An 18,153-nucleotide genomic window follows, 5' to 3' on the forward strand; every position below is an offset into this window, starting at 1 on the left:
GTTTTTGTGATATTTGGGTAAAAAACTGGAGTTGAAATTGCCAAGCCAGATAGACATGCATGTTTAAGTGTAATACAAACAGCTCATTTTTTTCCTACATGGTTTTTCCATTTTACTTTCCCAGCAGTAATATATGAGAATTCCTGTTGCTCAACAATGCTCAACAAGAATTGTCAGTCTTTCAATTCTTAGCCATTCTAATGGATGTGTAATGGAATCTCAGTGTGGTTTTAATGGAGTTTTACTGATGATTAATGATATGAGAAACTGCTTGTCCATATGTTAGCAGGCACATTTTCTTTCAAAAATATCTGTTCAAAGCCATTGGATTATGCATCTTACTGAGTTGAGTTCCATTCCAAAACCTTATCAAAGTAGCCTCTACAGTCCTAAAATGTTACTGTTGAAATTTTGCCAGTTAGAGAATATGCAGAAAGACTAATGTGTTAGTGAGAAATCCTGAAGGGAGCAGGTGTTTAGATGGGGGTTGGGGACAGTTTTATCTTGAGAGGATTGAGCAAAACCATAGGAGTTAATAAAGATGTGCAACCTCCTGTCTCTAGAACTTACACATTGGCCTATTGTCACCGAGAATATCAAGCAAAATTAACCACAAACTAAAGGCTTCAGTGAAATATGGCTGCACAATTCAGCTTGAAATAACCTGCCAGCCATAAGCAGGGTAGAGTGTTGGACAATTAGAGACTTCCAGGCTCCAGATAGGCTTACGCTCACTGACATGAGAGTCCCAGGCTAAGGCAGGAAGGATCTTGGATGAATCGCAGTGAACCTCCCCTTCTGTTGACCTCCAGACAAAGACCACCAGGAATATGCCTCTAGTCAAACAAATCTGAATTTATTGGCCCCTGGCAGCCAGGGAAAATATACATATGGAACTGTGGCACTGTTCGCCAGCACTCCCTACTACCTACTGTCTTTGTAAAATCAAAACACCACCGAAACTTTGCAAAAAGCCCTAAGGTGGGAGTCATTCTTCCTTTGAGATTGTTGCTTTGCATTTTATGTGGAATAAAAATATTGCAGATTGCCTATTTCAGTCATACAGGCATCAAAGATGTATATGTAGAAACAGATCATCTACGCAGGTCAGTGTGAACTTGAGCAACTGACTGACCTAGATCCGAGGATGTGAGAGCCAGCATTGCCATACCCAGGAGGGGTGGTCTAACCTATTTGTAGCATCTGTGTTCACGGGCATTTGAAAGCCTAGCAGACAGGTTACTAGACTGTGTGTATTAACATTTTTAGCATTTCTAGCAAATGTAGGTCTGAGTGGTCTATACACCATAGGCAACTGTGGGGTGTCTTAGTAAAATAATATTATAAAGAAATAAGAGAATGAGTTTATAAATGGACTGTGATTAGACCTTATTCAGAAATGGAGCTCTGACCCAGTGTTGCAGAACCCAAAGCAACCAACCCATTCTAACCAGCCAAAGTAACCAGTCCAGGAAGCCATCGTGCTACAAACCAGACATAGAGGAAGTCAAAACACATTCCTAGCAACAACCCAGGAAGCCAAACAAGAACCCCGTTGTAGGAGATCATGGGGGCATGCGGCCACTAGGTGACCTATGAGCTGGACCCGGGCAATGGGGGGCTTTGCAACCCCCTCCCCACCGCCCAGCACCCCGCATTCTCATGGTACAAGCTGTTTTAAGGCACAGCCTTGAGGGAGTAAGATGGTGTTGAGAACAGCTGGACACCATGTGACTGAACCTAGTGGAGGCTTTGACAAACTTTCAAGAGTCTGGCAGGTAGGAGCAGAGATCTGCTCATCTTGTGGTGGCCGCCCAGGCCAAGCCTGTGTGTGGGTCGCCTTGCTTGGTAAACCTGCCACATACCAACCTGGAGCTCTCTGCCTCCACTTGGGTCTCTGCTTGCCCTCCGTGTGGGGCCCGGTTTACAGACCATCACCCCAAGTAATAGTTGGCCCCAAATGGCCAGGACTCGTTAATAACTGACAGTTTTCCCAATTTCTGTCCCTGCTTCCTGTTTAAGATCAACCAAACTGAGCCGAGTATACGCCTCTGACCAGTCACACAGGCTGCCCACTGCTCGTGAGCACCCTGCTGCTCCCACACCGACGGCCTCCATCAGGCTGCATTTGAAGCCTTACGTTTTTGCCCTCTGACCTCTCCCACTCCTCCGGCTGCATTCAGGTCTCTGCCCAAATGCAGGTGACAGCGCCTGACTCCCTCACTCTGTCAAGCTCTGAATAAATAGGCTGCTTGTCTCATTTGACTGGCCCTTGCTTATTTCCACAGGAACCGCACTAATGAAATTTGAGCTTAGGGTGGGTGGTTCGAGAAGGGTCTGAGGAGGTGGGACTCGGGATCGTGGGAGGGGTAGTGGTGTTATTTCTAGGTGTCTGTGTTGCATCTAGAAGGAAGGAGGAAGGAAATGGCTCAATCTGTAGTCGGTAAAGAACAACAGTGACATTAGGCAGCAAAGGTTGCTCCTCGGTCCCTGTTGTGTCCGGACCTGACATGCACCGAGCTGTGCTGTTTTGCGCTGGCGCGTCGGTCGCAGTGGCCTCGTCTGCTGGTGGCGTCCAGTGGTCGCGCGCATCCTGAGTGCCGTGGATCTGACGGTGCCAGGCCAGGCCTGGTCTGGGGAAGTGTCCTCCTCCAGAAGGCCTTGCCACCCAATACAGGCCTGGTGCCCAGTTCTCTGCGGCCCAGGGTGTGTCCCTGAGATGCGGAGGGGCGAGCCGAACAGGTCAGACACCTTCTGACCTCCCCACCAGGCTTCTTGGTGTTTTTATCATTCCTAATAGAACTACTACCACCACCACCGCTAATAATAATAATAATAATAATAATAATAATGTAATAATAATAATATTATGAGCCTACTTGTGTATTTCCTAATGCATTTTCATCAGTTCTTAGGAATTCTACATAAATTTTGGCTAAAGTTAGAAAAATAGATCTAGAATTTTCTTCTGTTTGTAAATGTTTTCTTTCTTTCTTCCTCCTTTCTCTTCCCTCCCCTCCAACTGCCCTCCCTTCCCGTTCATTTTCTGCTGTGTCTGTCAGCTCCGGAGAGATTTATCAGTAATTCGAGAGAAGTTTTATCAGAGATTCATGTAAGATGGTATTTTAAACCTAAACTCTAGGCACTCCTTTCTCCGTATTCTTTGCAAAACTTTAAAAAGATATTGGTAGTTCAGAGCTATTTGGAGAGAGACGAACAAACTAGAATAATCAGAAAGCTGAAAGACTGCAGGAACTGGATTAAAAACAAAAAGACAGGGACAGAATAAAATGTTTGGGTTACATGTATTCATCCATATCCTTTACAGCTCTGTATTATATTGCTACAAGGAACCCTCTCCTCTTTGTGGAATCACCCAAGTCTTTACGAATAGAAATTAGCAACAGGGACAGTATGTTTTCAAGAAACAAGTATCATGTTTATTTAAAATAATAAGATGCCATAAAACACCCAGAACTTTTCATGAACAACCATGAATGATAAACATCTGAGCGCCAACCTACAGACCCCCCACCCTTATCTACAGGAGCAGATGAAGAGCAGGTGGGGCTCCGTCCAGTTCCCTGCTAAACGACCTGCCTTTCCTGGGCAGAGGAAGCTGAGCAGACACACAGGGAGGCCAACGAGAAACAGCCCTAGCTCTTCAGTGCTCCTCCTGAGATGCCAGCCCTTGTCAGTGGCACGTGAAAAGAGAATCGGGTAGTTCAGTGCGTATGATACACGTTAGGACCTGTCCCTAGTGAGCATGAATTTGCAAGGAGCGAATCTGCCCACCCAACCAAAATGAAGTTTGCACACAGACTTAGGGCGACTCCAGAGCAGCAGGACTTCTCTTTAGAGCTGTAACGTCGGCTTTCCGTCTTGCTCTGGAGACCGTCCAATTCTGTCATTCTAAGATCCTGAGTAAATAGAGTATCTTTAGCAATGTTTTTCCCCACCTGTGTTTTGCAGTTTGTTTATTCCAAGTGTGTAGTTTCTGCAGTTATTTGTGAAATAACTTCTTGGTTGCTACACAGCCGTTCTCAGTAGTTATAAATCAATTCCTTAAAGCAATTAATGAAAAATTTTAAGGCAGTTAATCCAGCCTAAGGCCTCCAAACTCACAGGTCACCAGCTGAGTTTATGGAAGCCATCTGGCATATACTGATTTTTCTTTTTTCCTTTTTAAAATTTGCAGCATAGATTGTTCAACCAAGGTCTTGCCTTGAAAGACTCAGGATACAGCATCTTGCTCCAAAAGCCATTGAAATAAAGGTAAGTATAGATATGTATGAAAGTTAAGATAAGTTTTGTCTGGGGAATAATGTTACATGCTATACCTGGGAAAAATGTCATCTTATGAATATCCCTTTAACCTTTGCCTGCCCCTCTTAATCCATATTTTTAGGTCTCAGAAAAGTCACATTTCAATTCAGAAATTCTCAAACCTGTAAGACCCAATGACATGTTTTAAGACCAAAAGTTTTATACCATCATTTCCTACAGTAAAATGAAATTCATAGTACAATTTTCTACCAATTTGCCTTACTTCTTGTTTTGCCTGAGGGTTTCAGCCTCAGGCCAGTTCGCTATGGATTCAGTGAGACTAAGGAATGACAATGGATCATTCTTGGGGGGAAAGGGTTTATGCCTGGCTTTGTTCTCCCAGGGAAGGTCTGAGCTCTGTGGTCACGTCTGCATCCAGGAGCTGCAGACCCGTAACCCACCTCTGTCTCTGCCTGCAGAGCACTGGGCGGAGCCCTTTATACAGCGACTCAGTCATAGTTCATTGCCTAGGGTGTGGGATCATTAGCCTAGCAGGCCAGTTGTATCATCAAGTAGTTTAGGGTTGGGTGAGGATCCTGGCCATAGGAATTTCCATTTCCCACACTTCTCTGTTAGAAAATACTGAAAACGATGAAGGCGTGCGGAGCATTTATTGTCTGTTGAGCACTGTTCCTGGTCTTTGCCGTGTGCTCATGACAACAGCTCTGGTATATCATCATCATTACTTTGCAAGTACGTGCAATACACATAGTACTTTGCAATACAGAAACCAAAAGTAGTACTTTGCAATACAGAAACCAAAGCTCAAGAGCATAAGTGACTCACCTAAGGTCACACAGCCAGTGATGGTGCAGAATTTAAAGCCTGGTGAGCCAGCTCTGGAATTCTTGCTCTTAACCAGTAAGAGCTCTGTGCTGGTTCTTAAATACTTTTTACTTACGTGCAATACAATTAGATTCCAGTCTTAGGTAATCAATTATAAAAAAGCTTCTCCTCCACACAGTTCTGGCAGGGACAACCCACAGCTGTATAGGACGCGGGATAGTTTTGAGTACTTCGTGGTAGGATCCAGGTCAGCTGCCTGTCCATGGGATTCACCTGACACCATCCCATCCCATCCCACACCTACTGGAGCTCTGAAGCCAGAAACATGATCAAGAATCTACAAAATGCCCAACGGTGGGAATAGTTCTCTGTTGATACTACTGATTCACATTTTATGTGAAAACGGAAGTGTGGGGTAAAAATATCACAGATTTCCCCCTTGTATATGTAGCACTGGAAAGTTTCGGCTCCAGGCACGTCCACTCTGGATTCACTGAGACCAAATAACAATAGAACGCCATGGGCCAGAGGGTTTATCCCAGCTGTATTCTGGCCGTGGCAGGTCGGGTGCTGGAGTCACGTCCACCTCAGGCAAGTCCTCGATCTGTCTGCACCTCGCCGGCTGCCCAGTAGGCCGGTTGCATCAGATCAGGGCCCAGTGAGCATCCCGGCCAGGGGAGCTTCCATTTCCTTATGATATTATGTAAGCATCAAAAGTCTATTTGTAGGACAGGTGATGAGTAGGAGGCAAGTGTGACTTCCGACAAGCCACCGAAGCCACAGGCATGTGAGCAGCATTGCACATGGGCATAGCAGCCATTGCACGTTTTCAAGTGTCTGTGTGCAGGGCCTTGGGGGCCTAGAGGATGGGTGGTGTGTGGGCACTAGAGGTGGTTTCTTTCACTGAACAGCACCCCCAGCTTTCCCTCACTGAGTGTTCTCTAGTTCAGACCTGCTTCATCTGAGTTATTTGGGTCTCACCCTTCTCCTCCAAGTCGGTCAGCTCTAGACAAAAGGCCTTAGGGACTGATAAGCAATTTAGTGTTCTTTCTTATTTTGCATTCATTGAAAGCTTATGATCAAAATGTCTGTATTTGAAACTTCCAAAGCAATTAGTCTCAAATAGCTTCAGAGATTTTTTTAAATTTCAGATTTTGCCAGAGATTACTTTTGTCTAAACTCATAAAAATGAAACTGTAGTAAAGTAAAGTTTACCATAACATTATTTGTAAATGCATATTTCTCTATGAATTTTTGCTATTCATGACAAAGTATATTGACAGCTCTTGAAATAATTAAGTCACCGCAAAAAGAAGTTAGTGTTTTAACAGCTTTATGGTGGTTTTTAATGTTGGTCAGTATTTTCTCATTCATTATTTCTGCCGTTTTTTCCTATGGTGTTTTGCATTACTTTTAACAAAACTATTATTTATATATTTGCTATTAAAATTGGGCATGGTAAAGTCTGAGTTGCTCTTAACACCTTGCAAAACATTCTTCAAAGTCTTTTACTAACCCCAGTCTATCACAGTGTTTGACCTTTGGAAAGAATAGGATTTTTCTCTGGCTTTTGAATTAATTTGGAAATGAGTCTCTGCATTCTCATACCATCAATGAATCACTGAAGAGATACTAAAGGAACCAGAGACTGCATCAAGAATTATTTATGAGTAATTCAAAAGCTCGTAGATACACAGTTCTAAAGTTTGGAGAAATGAATGTAGCATTTATCAGTAATGTTTTCATGCCAAAGGGACAGAAATCATTGAGTGAAATCCCATTGCAAACATCACTTCTCAGCTGCCATTAGGAAAATGCTGAGCCTCTCATTTCCCATCTCTAGTCAATTTTAATGATATCCCCAAGATCAGCTTCCTGTCAGGAGAGGCTATAGAAAAAGCAGGCAAGGAAGACAGACTCTTCTCGATGGGAAATTATCCTCAGACAAAGAGACACACTGTGAACACAGCAATTAATAACCCTCAGCTCCACAGCATTTGACTCTGAAGTAGTGATGAATAGCAGAACACAGGAATAACAAATGGGGACTGTTATTTCTTCTCAACTTTCTTTTTCCCTTTTAAATAATTTCCTTTTACAATATTTTTAATTGTAAATTACAAAATTATTTTTTAATTAACTGAACAATTTACAATACCAGTGGCTTCATAGTTCCGCAGACAGACCTGAGCTAGAGCCCAGGAGCACCAGGTTCCAGGACAGGACCCTCACGCCTGGTGACCACTCCTCCCGTGGGGGAGTGTGCGCCCCTGTGTGCGGGCCGGGGCTGTGCTGGGCGGGGGTTTCATCTGTGTTTGTGGGGTTCCCTCATGGGTGGGGCTGGGGGTGAGCCCGGGGCGGTGTGGGTCTTAGCTTCTCACCTTTGTTTCTCGCAGACTAGATTTTCCTTTATATGTTTTACATGTCGGGCTGCTGTGAAGCTTTAATTCAGAGCAGCTGTTGGTAATTTACACCTGTTTTATGCTAAGGTTCGTGGATGACAATTCTCTGACAGTTCCTGAAAACGGGAATAATAATTCTGAATTTTAAAGAATGAGAACAGAAGAGTACAGTTCGAGAGAAGATGGGTGTGTCTGTGTAATGAGGTTCTGGCTCTGTGGTGTGTGTTGGTGGGTGCAGAGCCTGGAGTGGGCTTTGCTGTGTGGTGATGATGAGAGCTGATGTGAACAGCCTGTCAGTCCACATCCCGCTGCGACTGCATCTCCAAACAGGCTCTGGACACCCATTTTCAAGATACGGAATATGAAGAATATATGTGATTAGGTATTCGCCAGCACATCACCCCAACCTTACCTCCAGCCCTGCCCTGCCTTCCGCCTTAATATACTGTGTTTCTACCTTGAGACTCAAAATGATACCTATTCCTGTTGCAGCTTCTCTGCCCCACCCCCTCACCCATTTCATTAAAGGGAACTTAATTTTGGTAAGAACCAAGGAAGCGTCAGAAATAAAGCAGCTTTGGCCTCAGAGGACAGGATGCAGGGGTATGCACGGTACAGAAGGGACGTAGGCGTACGTGGATGTACGCGGTACAGAAGGGACGTAGGCGTGCAGGGCTATGCGCCATAGAGGGCAGGATGCAGGGGTATGCACAGTATAGAGGGGACGTAGGCGTACGTGGGTATACGCGGTACAGAAGGGACGTAGGCGTGCAGGGCTATGCACCATAGAGGGCAGGATGCAGGGGTATGCACGGTATAGAAGGGATGTAGGCGTACGTGGGTGTACGTGGTACAGAAGGGACGTAGGCGTGCAGGGCTACGCGCCGTGCTAGAGGAAGGTGGAGTGAGCCGCTCTAGGCCTTTGTGACTGCTCAGAAGGTGGCATCGATACAACAAGAAGCGGGGATCCCGGGAAGAAGAGCAAATGTCAGGATACTGGCTGTGACACACTGTCAAGATTTGTTTTCACTCTTTGCCAAGGATTTCTCCAGTGTAATAACATCTGTGGCTGTACATCTAATTTTATTCTGTATGTATGTGTGCAGATGTCTCCCTACTGTTCTGCTCCTTCGCCATGACCCCATGTTAGGTATAAATGATGAATCCATGGGGTAACTTTCGTAAGTACAAGACAGAAACGTCCCTCACATCCTTGCACACAGAGAGTGGAAGTGTGGGATGGAGATAGGAAATGAGTGACTTAGACTGTGGAGGAACTAATCTGGCTCCTGACAGCCTGGAGGGGGAGCTTTGGGCAGCAGGAGGGGAGTTTGTCAGTGAGAGGAGGTGAAGCAGCTCCTAGGAAATGATACAAAAAACACTTTTTACCAAGATTTCAAGAGGGTCCACCAGCACTTGAGTGAGCCTAGGAACTGCAGACTGAACAGAAGACTGAGCCCTGGGTGTGGTCTGTGATGAGCACACTCGGAGAAAACCCCTTTTCCTAGAAGATGCTCACCCTGTGCCGAGCTTCAGAATTTCCCCATCATCTGGAATTGCTCTGCAAGTACAGCCTTCTTGGTTCTGACCCCTTTCTTTTTTTTTAAATTCATTTTATTATCATTAATCTACAATTACATGAATAACATTATGGTTACTAGACTCCCCCCTTCACCAAGTCCCCCCCCCAACAACCCCATTACAGTCACTGTCCATCAGTGTAGTAAGATGCTGTAGACTCACTACTTGTCTTCTCTGTGTTGCACAGCCCTCCCTGTGCCCCCCCATTATACATGCTAATCGTAAGGCCCCCTTTCTTTCTCTCCGCCCTTATCCCTCCCTTCCCACCCCTCCTGCCCAGTCCCTCTCCCTTTGGTAACTGTTAGTCCATTCTTGGGTTCTGTGATTCTGCTGCTATTTTGTTCCTTCAGTTTTTCTTTGTTCTTATACTCCACAGATAAGTGAAATCATTTGATACTTGACTTTCTCCACCTGGCTTATTTCACTGAGCATAATACCCTCTAGCTCCATCCATGTTGTTGCAAATGGTAGGATTTGTTTTCTTCTTATGGCTGAATAATATTCCTTTGTGTATATGCACCACATCTTCTTTATCCATTCGTCTACTGATGGACACTTAGGTTGCTTCCATTTCTTGGCTATTGTAAATAGTGCACATAGAGGTGCATCTGTCTTTTTCAAACTGGGTTGCTGCATTTCTTAGGGTAAATTCCTAGAAGTGGAATTCCTGGGTCAAATGGTATTTCTATTTTGAGCATTTTGAGGAACCTCCATACTGCTTTCCACAATGGTTGAACTAATTTACATTCCCACCAGCAGTGTAGGAGGGTTCCCCTTTCTCCACAACCTCACCAACATTTGTTGTTGTCTGTCTTTTGGATGGTAGCCATCCTTACTGGTGTGAGATGATATCTCATTGTGGTTTTAATTTGCATTTCTCTGATGACAAGTGATGTGGAGCATCTTTTCATGTGTCTGTTGGCCATCTGAATTTCTTCTTTGGAGAACTGTCTGTTCAGCTCCTCTGCCCATTTTTTAATTGGATTATTGAATTTTTGTTTGTTGAGGTGTGTGAGCTCTTTATATATTTTGGATGTCAAACCTTTATCGGATCTGTCATTTATGAATATATTCTCCCATACTGTAGGGTACCTTTTTTGTTCTATTGATGGTGTCCTTTGCTGTACAGAAGCTTTTCAGCTTGATATAGTCCCACTTGTTCATTTTTGCTTTTGTTTCCCTTGCCCTGGGAGATATGTTCATGAAGATGTCGCTCATGTTTATGTCTAAGAGATTTTTGCCTATGTTTTTTTCTAAGAGTTTTATGGTTTCATGACTTACATTCAGGTCTTTGATCCATTTTGAGTTTACTTTTGTGTATGGGGTTAGACAATGGTCCAGTTTCATTCTCCTACATGTAGCTGTCCAGTTTTGCCAGTACCATCTGTTGAAGAGACTGTCATTTCCCCATTGTATGTCCATGTCTCCTTTATCATTTATTAATTGGCCATATATGTTTGGGTTAATATCTGGGGTCTGTATTCTGTTCCACTGGTCTGTGGCTCTGTTCTTGTGCCACTAAAAAATTGTCTTGATTACTGTGGCTTGTAGTAGAGCTTGAAGTTGGGGGGTGAGATCCCCCCCCCCCACTTTATTCTTCCTTCTCAGGATTGCTTTGGCTATTCGAGGTCTTTGGTGTTTCCATATGAATTTTTGAACTATTTGTTCTAGTTTGTTGAAGAATGCTATTGGTAATTTGATAGGGATTGTATCAAATCTGTATATTGCTTTGGGCAGGATGGCCATTTTGACAATATTAATTCTTCCTAGCCAAGAACATGGGATGAGTTTCCATTTGTTAGTGTTCTCTTTAATTTCTCTTAAGAGTGTCTTATAGTTTTCAGGGTATAGGTCTTTCTCTTCCTTGGTAAGGTTTATTCCTAGGTATTTTATTCTTTTTGATGCTATTGTGAATGGAATTGTTTTCCTGATTTCTCTTTCTATTGGTTCATTGTTAGTATATAGGAAAGCCACAGATTTCTGTGTGTTAATTTTGTATTCTGCAACTTTGCTGTATTCCGATATCAGTTCTAGTAGTTTTGGAGTGGAGTCTTTAGGGTTTTTTATGTACAATATTATGTCATCTGCAAATAGTGACAGTTTAACTTCTTTACCAATTTGGATTCCTTATATTTCTTTGTTTTGTCTAATTGCCATGGCTAAGACCTCCAATATTATGTTGAATAACAGTGGGGAGAGTGGGCATCCCTGTCTTGTTCCCGATTTCAGAGGAAAAGCTTTCCGCTTCTCACTGTTCAGTATGATGTTGGCTGTGGGTTTATCATATATGGCCTTTATTATGTTGAGGTACCTGCCCTCTATTCCCATTTTGTTGAGAGTTTTTATCATGAATGGATGTTGAATTTTGTCGAATGCTTTTTCAGCATCTATGGAGAGGGTCATGTGGTTTTTGTCCTTCTTTTTGTTAATGTGGTGGGTGATGTTGATGGACTTTCGAATGTTGTACCATCCTTGCATCCCTGGGATGAATCCCACTTGGTTATGGTGTGTGATTCTTTTGATGTATTTTTGAATTCGGTTTGCTAATATTCTGTTGAGTATTTTTGCATCTACGTTCATCAGGGATATTGGTGTGTAGTTTTCTATTTTGGTGGGGTCTTTGCCTGGTTTTGGTATTAGGGTGATGTTGACTTCATAGAATGAGTTTGGGAGTATTCCCTCCTCTTCTATTTTTTGGAAAACTTTAAGGAGAATGGGTATTATGTCTTCTCTGTATGTCTGATAAAATTCCGAGGTAAATCCATCTGGCCTGGGGGTTTTGTTCTTGGGAATTTTTTTGATTACTGTTTCAATTTCTTTGCTGATAATTGGTTTGTTTAGATTTCATGTTTCTTCCTTTCTGACCCCTTTCTTTTAACAAAGACAAATGTTGCTGTTTGATGAAGTGCTTAGAGAAAATGAAGAGTGCTGATATTTGGGGCAAAGGATGGTGCAAATTACATTTTCTCTTTGGAGATACATCACCATAAAGAACACGTTTTGCTTAACCAGTAGCAACATAGTGTGCAAACAAGCCCTGAAAATCTATCTGAAATTTTGATTACTTACAGTTTCTAAATTTTTGGCCTTAAGTACACCCAAGATCATCATTTGATGAATTTGGCAACTAAATCCAAAATAAGAGAATATATGGAAAAAACAGTTTCCAAAGTTATGCATTTACTATATTTACTTAAGGAGACTAAGAATCTGATGCACATACTGGTGGTGTAATTTTTCCAGTTTTATTATTTAAATTAAACCACTCTTAATATCTAACCCAACATTGGGCACAGTAATTCTGATAGGAATGAAGAATATTTCCTCATATGTTAAATAAGTGCACATCTTAAAATTTAATTATAAGTAAGGCATCAGTTGAAATATTTAACATCAAATCTACAGATCAGAGTTCCACCTAGCGTATTTAGATTGTAATCTATCCTATTAAAAAAGTGAACTCTACATCTATATTCTAGTATAACTATATAACCTGTCTGTATTCAACTATCAATCTAAAATATATGCACATGTATTTCGTGATTAATTGCAAAGCTTGGATTCATAGGTCGACGTTCTACACGAGAAGCAGATTACTTTTAAGCATTGTTAATTCACTATTGATTACTGTTAAACTCTTTGGCACCTAGTGGAGAAGCTCCTTTGGAATAATTTAAGAGTGTTTGTGTCTATCATGAACTTTCAAAAAGTTTTTATTTTGCACCTGTTATATTTGATTTTCTTATGTTCTCTATACCTTACCCCCATTCCACACATTATTCGTATTCCAATAATACATGCACATCATTAACACTATGTATAAGAATTTCTCCACTATGGACCCTGTCTCGTTCAGGGTGTATCTTTAGAGCTGTCTTGTATTTATGGATGAGTTTTTCATCCAACCCCCTCTGGGCCCTCTCCAGTAGAAAATAGCAGTGGAAGATTTTTTTCACGTGAAAATGACTTAGTGGTATTTCCCTAAATTCGAATGTGCTATTAGAGAACCAGTTTGGACTTTCCTGCAACCACAAGGTGTTAATTGTCTGTGTGCATGTACTTTATTTAGAGCTCCCGCCACAACAAGGTACCCTGATTGAATCTTCTAATAAAAAAAAATAGTATTCACAAATACAGTGATACTTAATGAAATAAGAAATTATTCCCTGTAAAGCATCCCTGTATATTTTATCTTGTGATTATTCTTTAATTAGTATATATAGTGGCCATATAAAAATGCAAAGCAAATTAATGCTAAGTTGAAAATCTTCAAAAAGACACAACATTTTATGAGTTAAATAAAAACAATATTGGATTATCACTTAAATCACTAAAATTCAGTTATGATTTAGAAGAGTAAAAATAAAAAATTATGATTATATAAGAATAATTTAGAATATAATGGTACCCTAAAATTTGATGAAGTATTTTGCAGAATGTTTTAGACTTTTTGCTATAATATTTTTATCATAAAAATTAATATGTATATATATCTTCTTAATGTTTAACAATTATTTATGTTAATGTCATTATTGTTTACTTATTTTTCAAAGCAAAAACCTAGGAATAATTCTGTCCTTCAAAATATACTTTATTTTGAATGTTTGATCATTTCCCAGGTTTTTTGATTTTCACTCTATAGAGCTTCTCCAATTCCGTCACTCTAATTACCTCTTGCTTCATCCATGTAATCATTTGCAAACCCTCCTCAGCATCCTCGAAGCATCTTGGTGTAAACCTCTAGTGCCAACCTTATCATATTGTCTGATGTGTTATGTTTCCCACTCTTTCACTAAGTTATTAGGACAAAGTTACATTTTAGAAAGCCCATTCCCATCTCAAAAATACATTTGTCAAAATAATGTTGAAATATCTATTGAATTAAGTATGAAGACAGAAGGAAAAAAATACTAGGTCAATTGAGTGAGAAACTATTCATTTCTAAAATAAGATTAATTGAAAGGAAGCCTTTGGTTTTCTAGTCTGCCTTTAGTCTTGCTGTAAAAAGCCTTTCCAGATAAACAGGTGTAGAAGTGGTTTCACTGAGGTTGTATATCTTGTTGTTATTAGTTGCTTGGGGTGATAATAAAAGAAAGATGATACTAACTTTATTGGGAAGCAAGAAGAGAAAATATGGTTTTTATTTTGTGGTTTGTGTGCTTTTAAAAATTCCATCTAAAATTTGGATGGAACCTGATTTAACTATGTATTATTACTGAGAATCTGTAATAAGTATTGTGCCTTTCAGTACAATTTTTTTCTTCAAATTCAGTTTGCTGTGGACATGCAATCTTAACACAGGACCTCTCTCAACTACTATTGCTTTCATCAGTAATTTCAAAAAAAAATTATATTCATGTCCAGATTCTTATGGAGCTATCTATCTTCTAGTACTAGGAAACCAATATATTTCCCCCCTATGGAAAATCAACGCTGTGCATGATTTTGAGAATATATTAACTAGACATATCAACTGTGGCAGATCATTAACCCTCTATATCCAGTTCACAAAAAAAATATTGATCCACATAACTAAATTCTCAAAATGTAAGACACCTGGAATATAGGAAATACAGTTCTCCATTCTTGAGGTACTTTTATTTACATACTTTTCAAATTTGTCCTAGTTTGAACTTGAACAATGTTCAAATATTGAATGTGTTTCCCAAATCAAACACAGAGAGTTTAAGCCTATGGTTCAAGACAGTTGAGCTATTCATGACCTAGACATAAGTCCTAAAGCCATAAAATTTCTACAAAAAAATTTAGGAATATATCTTTTTTACTCTTGGGTTGGTCAGATATTTCTTAGGCCATAAAATCACTATAAAAGAAAAACAATGATAAATCCAATTAAAATTAATGAGGATTCCTCCTCAAAAGACAGTTAAGAAAATGAAAAGCAAACCACACAGTGGAGGAAAATATTTGCAAAACATTTTGCATCTGGTAATGAATAGACTTGTACCCAGAATATATCCAACTCAATAATAAGACAAATGACTCACTATTAAATGGGTAGAAGATCTGAACTTCACTGAAGTAGATAAATGAATGGCTAATAAGCCCATGAAACTTGCTCAATATCAATAGTCATTAAATACAAGTTAAACTAAAATGCACATTAAGTGCAGATTAAAACACAATGAGATGTCGCTGCACACCTATTAGAGTGGCTCAAATGAAAAACCACGGCTCTGGGCAGCAGCACACGTGCTCCTGTGTCGCTGGTGGGGGTAAAACGAGACGGGACACCTGATTTGGACGACAGTTTGGTGTGAGTTCCACACTTAAACACAATCACAACTCCTCTCTTCATATTTACCCAATAGTAAAAAAATCGTGGGCACTGTTTTCAATCATTCCCATCCCTGACTGATAGAGATCTTGACAAAACACATTTAATTATGCAATAATCTTGGATCATTGAGAAAGAGCTGAGAGCTGACATAGAGCAAGTTCAGAAAATTTTGCTCAATTTAGAGTAATGTAGGATACTACTTGAAAAGTTCTAATTCCCCCTTTTCATAGCAACTAACTCTAAGGCAAGCTGTTGGCAGGGTTGTTTCAAACAGTGGTTATACATTTATCTGCAGAGACAGTTCACACATTTCACTTACATATATTTAGATAAATTATGTTAGCACTTAAAGAAAATACATTCTGAATAAAGTCCATGAGCAATATACAGATAAATATTTCTATATGTGTGATTTTAAACACTGCATACTTAAAATTGTCTATATGATATGATACATGTGTGTGTGTTGGAATATATAAAACAGAAGATGAAGACCAGAGTCAGAGCTTGGCATTTTCCTTAAGGCGGCACTTCACGGAGTCTGGACTCTGACGCCAACAGAAGTGTTTCTGTCATTTACTCGCTATGTAACTTTGGGCAAGTCATGGTATTTAACCTCAGTTTTCTCATTTAAAAATATCATAATAGTACCACAATCCAAGGATTAGTGGAAACAAATAAGATAATATTTTTAAAGCACTTAGAAGGCTTCTTTACTCTTGGGTTGGTCAGATATTTCTTAGGCCATAAAATCACTATAAAAGAAAAACAATGATAAATAAATCCAATTAAAATTAATGAGGATTCCTTTAGGAAATATGCCCTAGCATTAGCAGTAGAGGCATTCTAGGACATGCACACACTATTAATGCATGTTAACATACGTGTTGGGAATTTATAACGTCACAAAGCTATGAAGTTCATAAAGTTTACAAAGTTACAGATCTAACAAATGACAGAGTCATTTCAGCTGGCTTTGGAGTCCGCTGTGACATATATTGCCAATGTAAGGAAATTCCCAAACCTGAAAACTGATTTTCATCTTTGATCTTATTCTTAATCCATTATATGAATATACTGAATATGAGATAAGGAAAATTCAGAAATATTTCATTTCAGGCATACCTCAGAAACATTACAGTTGTGGTTCCAGACCACAGCATTAAAGCAAATATCACAAATAAGGAGAATCAAAAACATGCTTTTTGGTTTCCCAGTGCATATAAAAGTTATGTTTGCACTGTACTGTAGTGTTCTAAGTGCACGATGACACCAAGTCTGCAGATGTAGGTGGTTTTTTTAAAAGTCACATTCCAAATGCTAACCAGCGCCCGAGCTTGTAGAGAGCCCAGCGTCTTCCTGCCGGTGGGGGTCCCACCTCTGTGTCGGCTGCCGTCAGGTGGAGGTGGGGCTTGGCCAAGGCTGGGGGGTGGTAGCGGTTCCTCTAAATGAGACGATGAAGTTGCAGCATAGACCGTCTCTTCCTTTCATGAATGATTTCTCTGTAGCATGTGATGCTGCCAGACAGCTTTTTACCCACAGGAGACATCCTTTTAAAATCAGAGCCAATCCTCTCAACCCTGCCACTGCAGCATTCGGTCCCATCTCCAGGCTCCACTTCTAGTCCTAGTTCTCTTGCTGTTTCCACCACGTGCACAGTCATTTCCTCTGTTGATGTCTTGAACCTCTCAAAGTCGTCCAGGGTGGGTTGGAATCAGCTTCTTCCAAACCCCAGTCAATGTTGATATTTTGACCTTTCTCCATAAATCACGAATGTTTTTAATGACATCTAGAATGGTGAGTTCTTTCCAGAAGATTTGCAATTGACTGCCCAGATCCATCAGGAGAATCACTATCTTTACAGGTTAATTACATTTTTTCTGAAATAATAAGACTTGAAGGTAGAAAAAACTCCTTAATCCATGGGCTGAAGAAAGGATCCTATGTTACCAGGCATGAAAACAGCATTAATCTCAATTGCATGTCTCCCCCAGAGCTCTAGGGCCACCAGGGGCATTGTCAATTGACATTCACATTTTGAAGGGACTCTCTCTTTCTGAGCAGCGGGTCTCAGCAGTGGGCTTAGAATATTCAGTGAGCCCTGTTGTAAACACGTGTGCTGTCACCAGGCTTTGTTGTTCCATTTACGGAGCACAGGCAGAGGGGCTTCAGCATAATTCTAAAGGGCTCTAGGATTTTCAGGATGGTCAGTGAGCAGTGGCTTCAGCTTGAAGCCACCAGCTGTGTGGTCCCCTAATGAGAGAGTCAGCCTGTCCTTTGAAGCTTTGAAGCCGGGCACTGACTTCTCCTCTCTAGCTATCAAAGTCCCAATGGCATCTCCTTCCACTAGAGGCTGTTTCTTCTACACTGAGCACCTGTTGTTCAGGGCAGCACCTTTGTGAATGAGCTCGGCTGGAGCTTCTGGGGCACTTGCTGCAGCATCTCCCTCAGCACCTGCTGCTCCCCCTGCACTTGGCTGTTATGGAGACACCTTCTTTCATTCAACCTCAGGGACAACCATCTGCTGGCTTCAAACTTTTCTTCTGTGGCTTTGTCACCTCTCTCACCTCACAAAATTGAAATTTAGGACTTGTTCTGGATTAGGCTTTGGCTTAAGGGAATGTTGTGGCTGGTTTGATCTTCTATGCAGACCACTAAACCTCTCTCCATGTCAGCAATAAGGCTGTTTTCCTTTCTTCTCATTCATGTGTTCACTAGAGGAACGCTTGTCATTTCCTCTAAGCTCTTCTGTTTGCG

General features: G+C 40.9%; 1 long non-coding RNA gene across 1 annotated transcript in view; it reads left to right on the top strand.

Moving 5' to 3' along the window:
- The first annotated feature begins 4,235 nt into the window (after positions 1 to 4,235).
- LOC130683810 (uncharacterized) overlaps positions 4,236 to 18,153 on the top strand; it is a 144,162-nt gene continuing 130,244 nt past the window's right edge. Inside the window, exon 1 of the long non-coding RNA XR_008997807.1 lies at positions 4,236 to 4,275. This is a non-coding gene — a long non-coding RNA (uncharacterized LOC130683810). The remainder of the gene's footprint in view (positions 4,276 to 18,153) is intronic.

The sequence above is a fragment of the Manis pentadactyla genome, chromosome 1 (genome assembly GCF_030020395.1).
Source record: "Manis pentadactyla isolate mManPen7 chromosome 1, mManPen7.hap1, whole genome shotgun sequence".
Taxonomy (NCBI): domain Eukaryota; kingdom Metazoa; phylum Chordata; class Mammalia; order Pholidota; family Manidae; genus Manis; species Manis pentadactyla.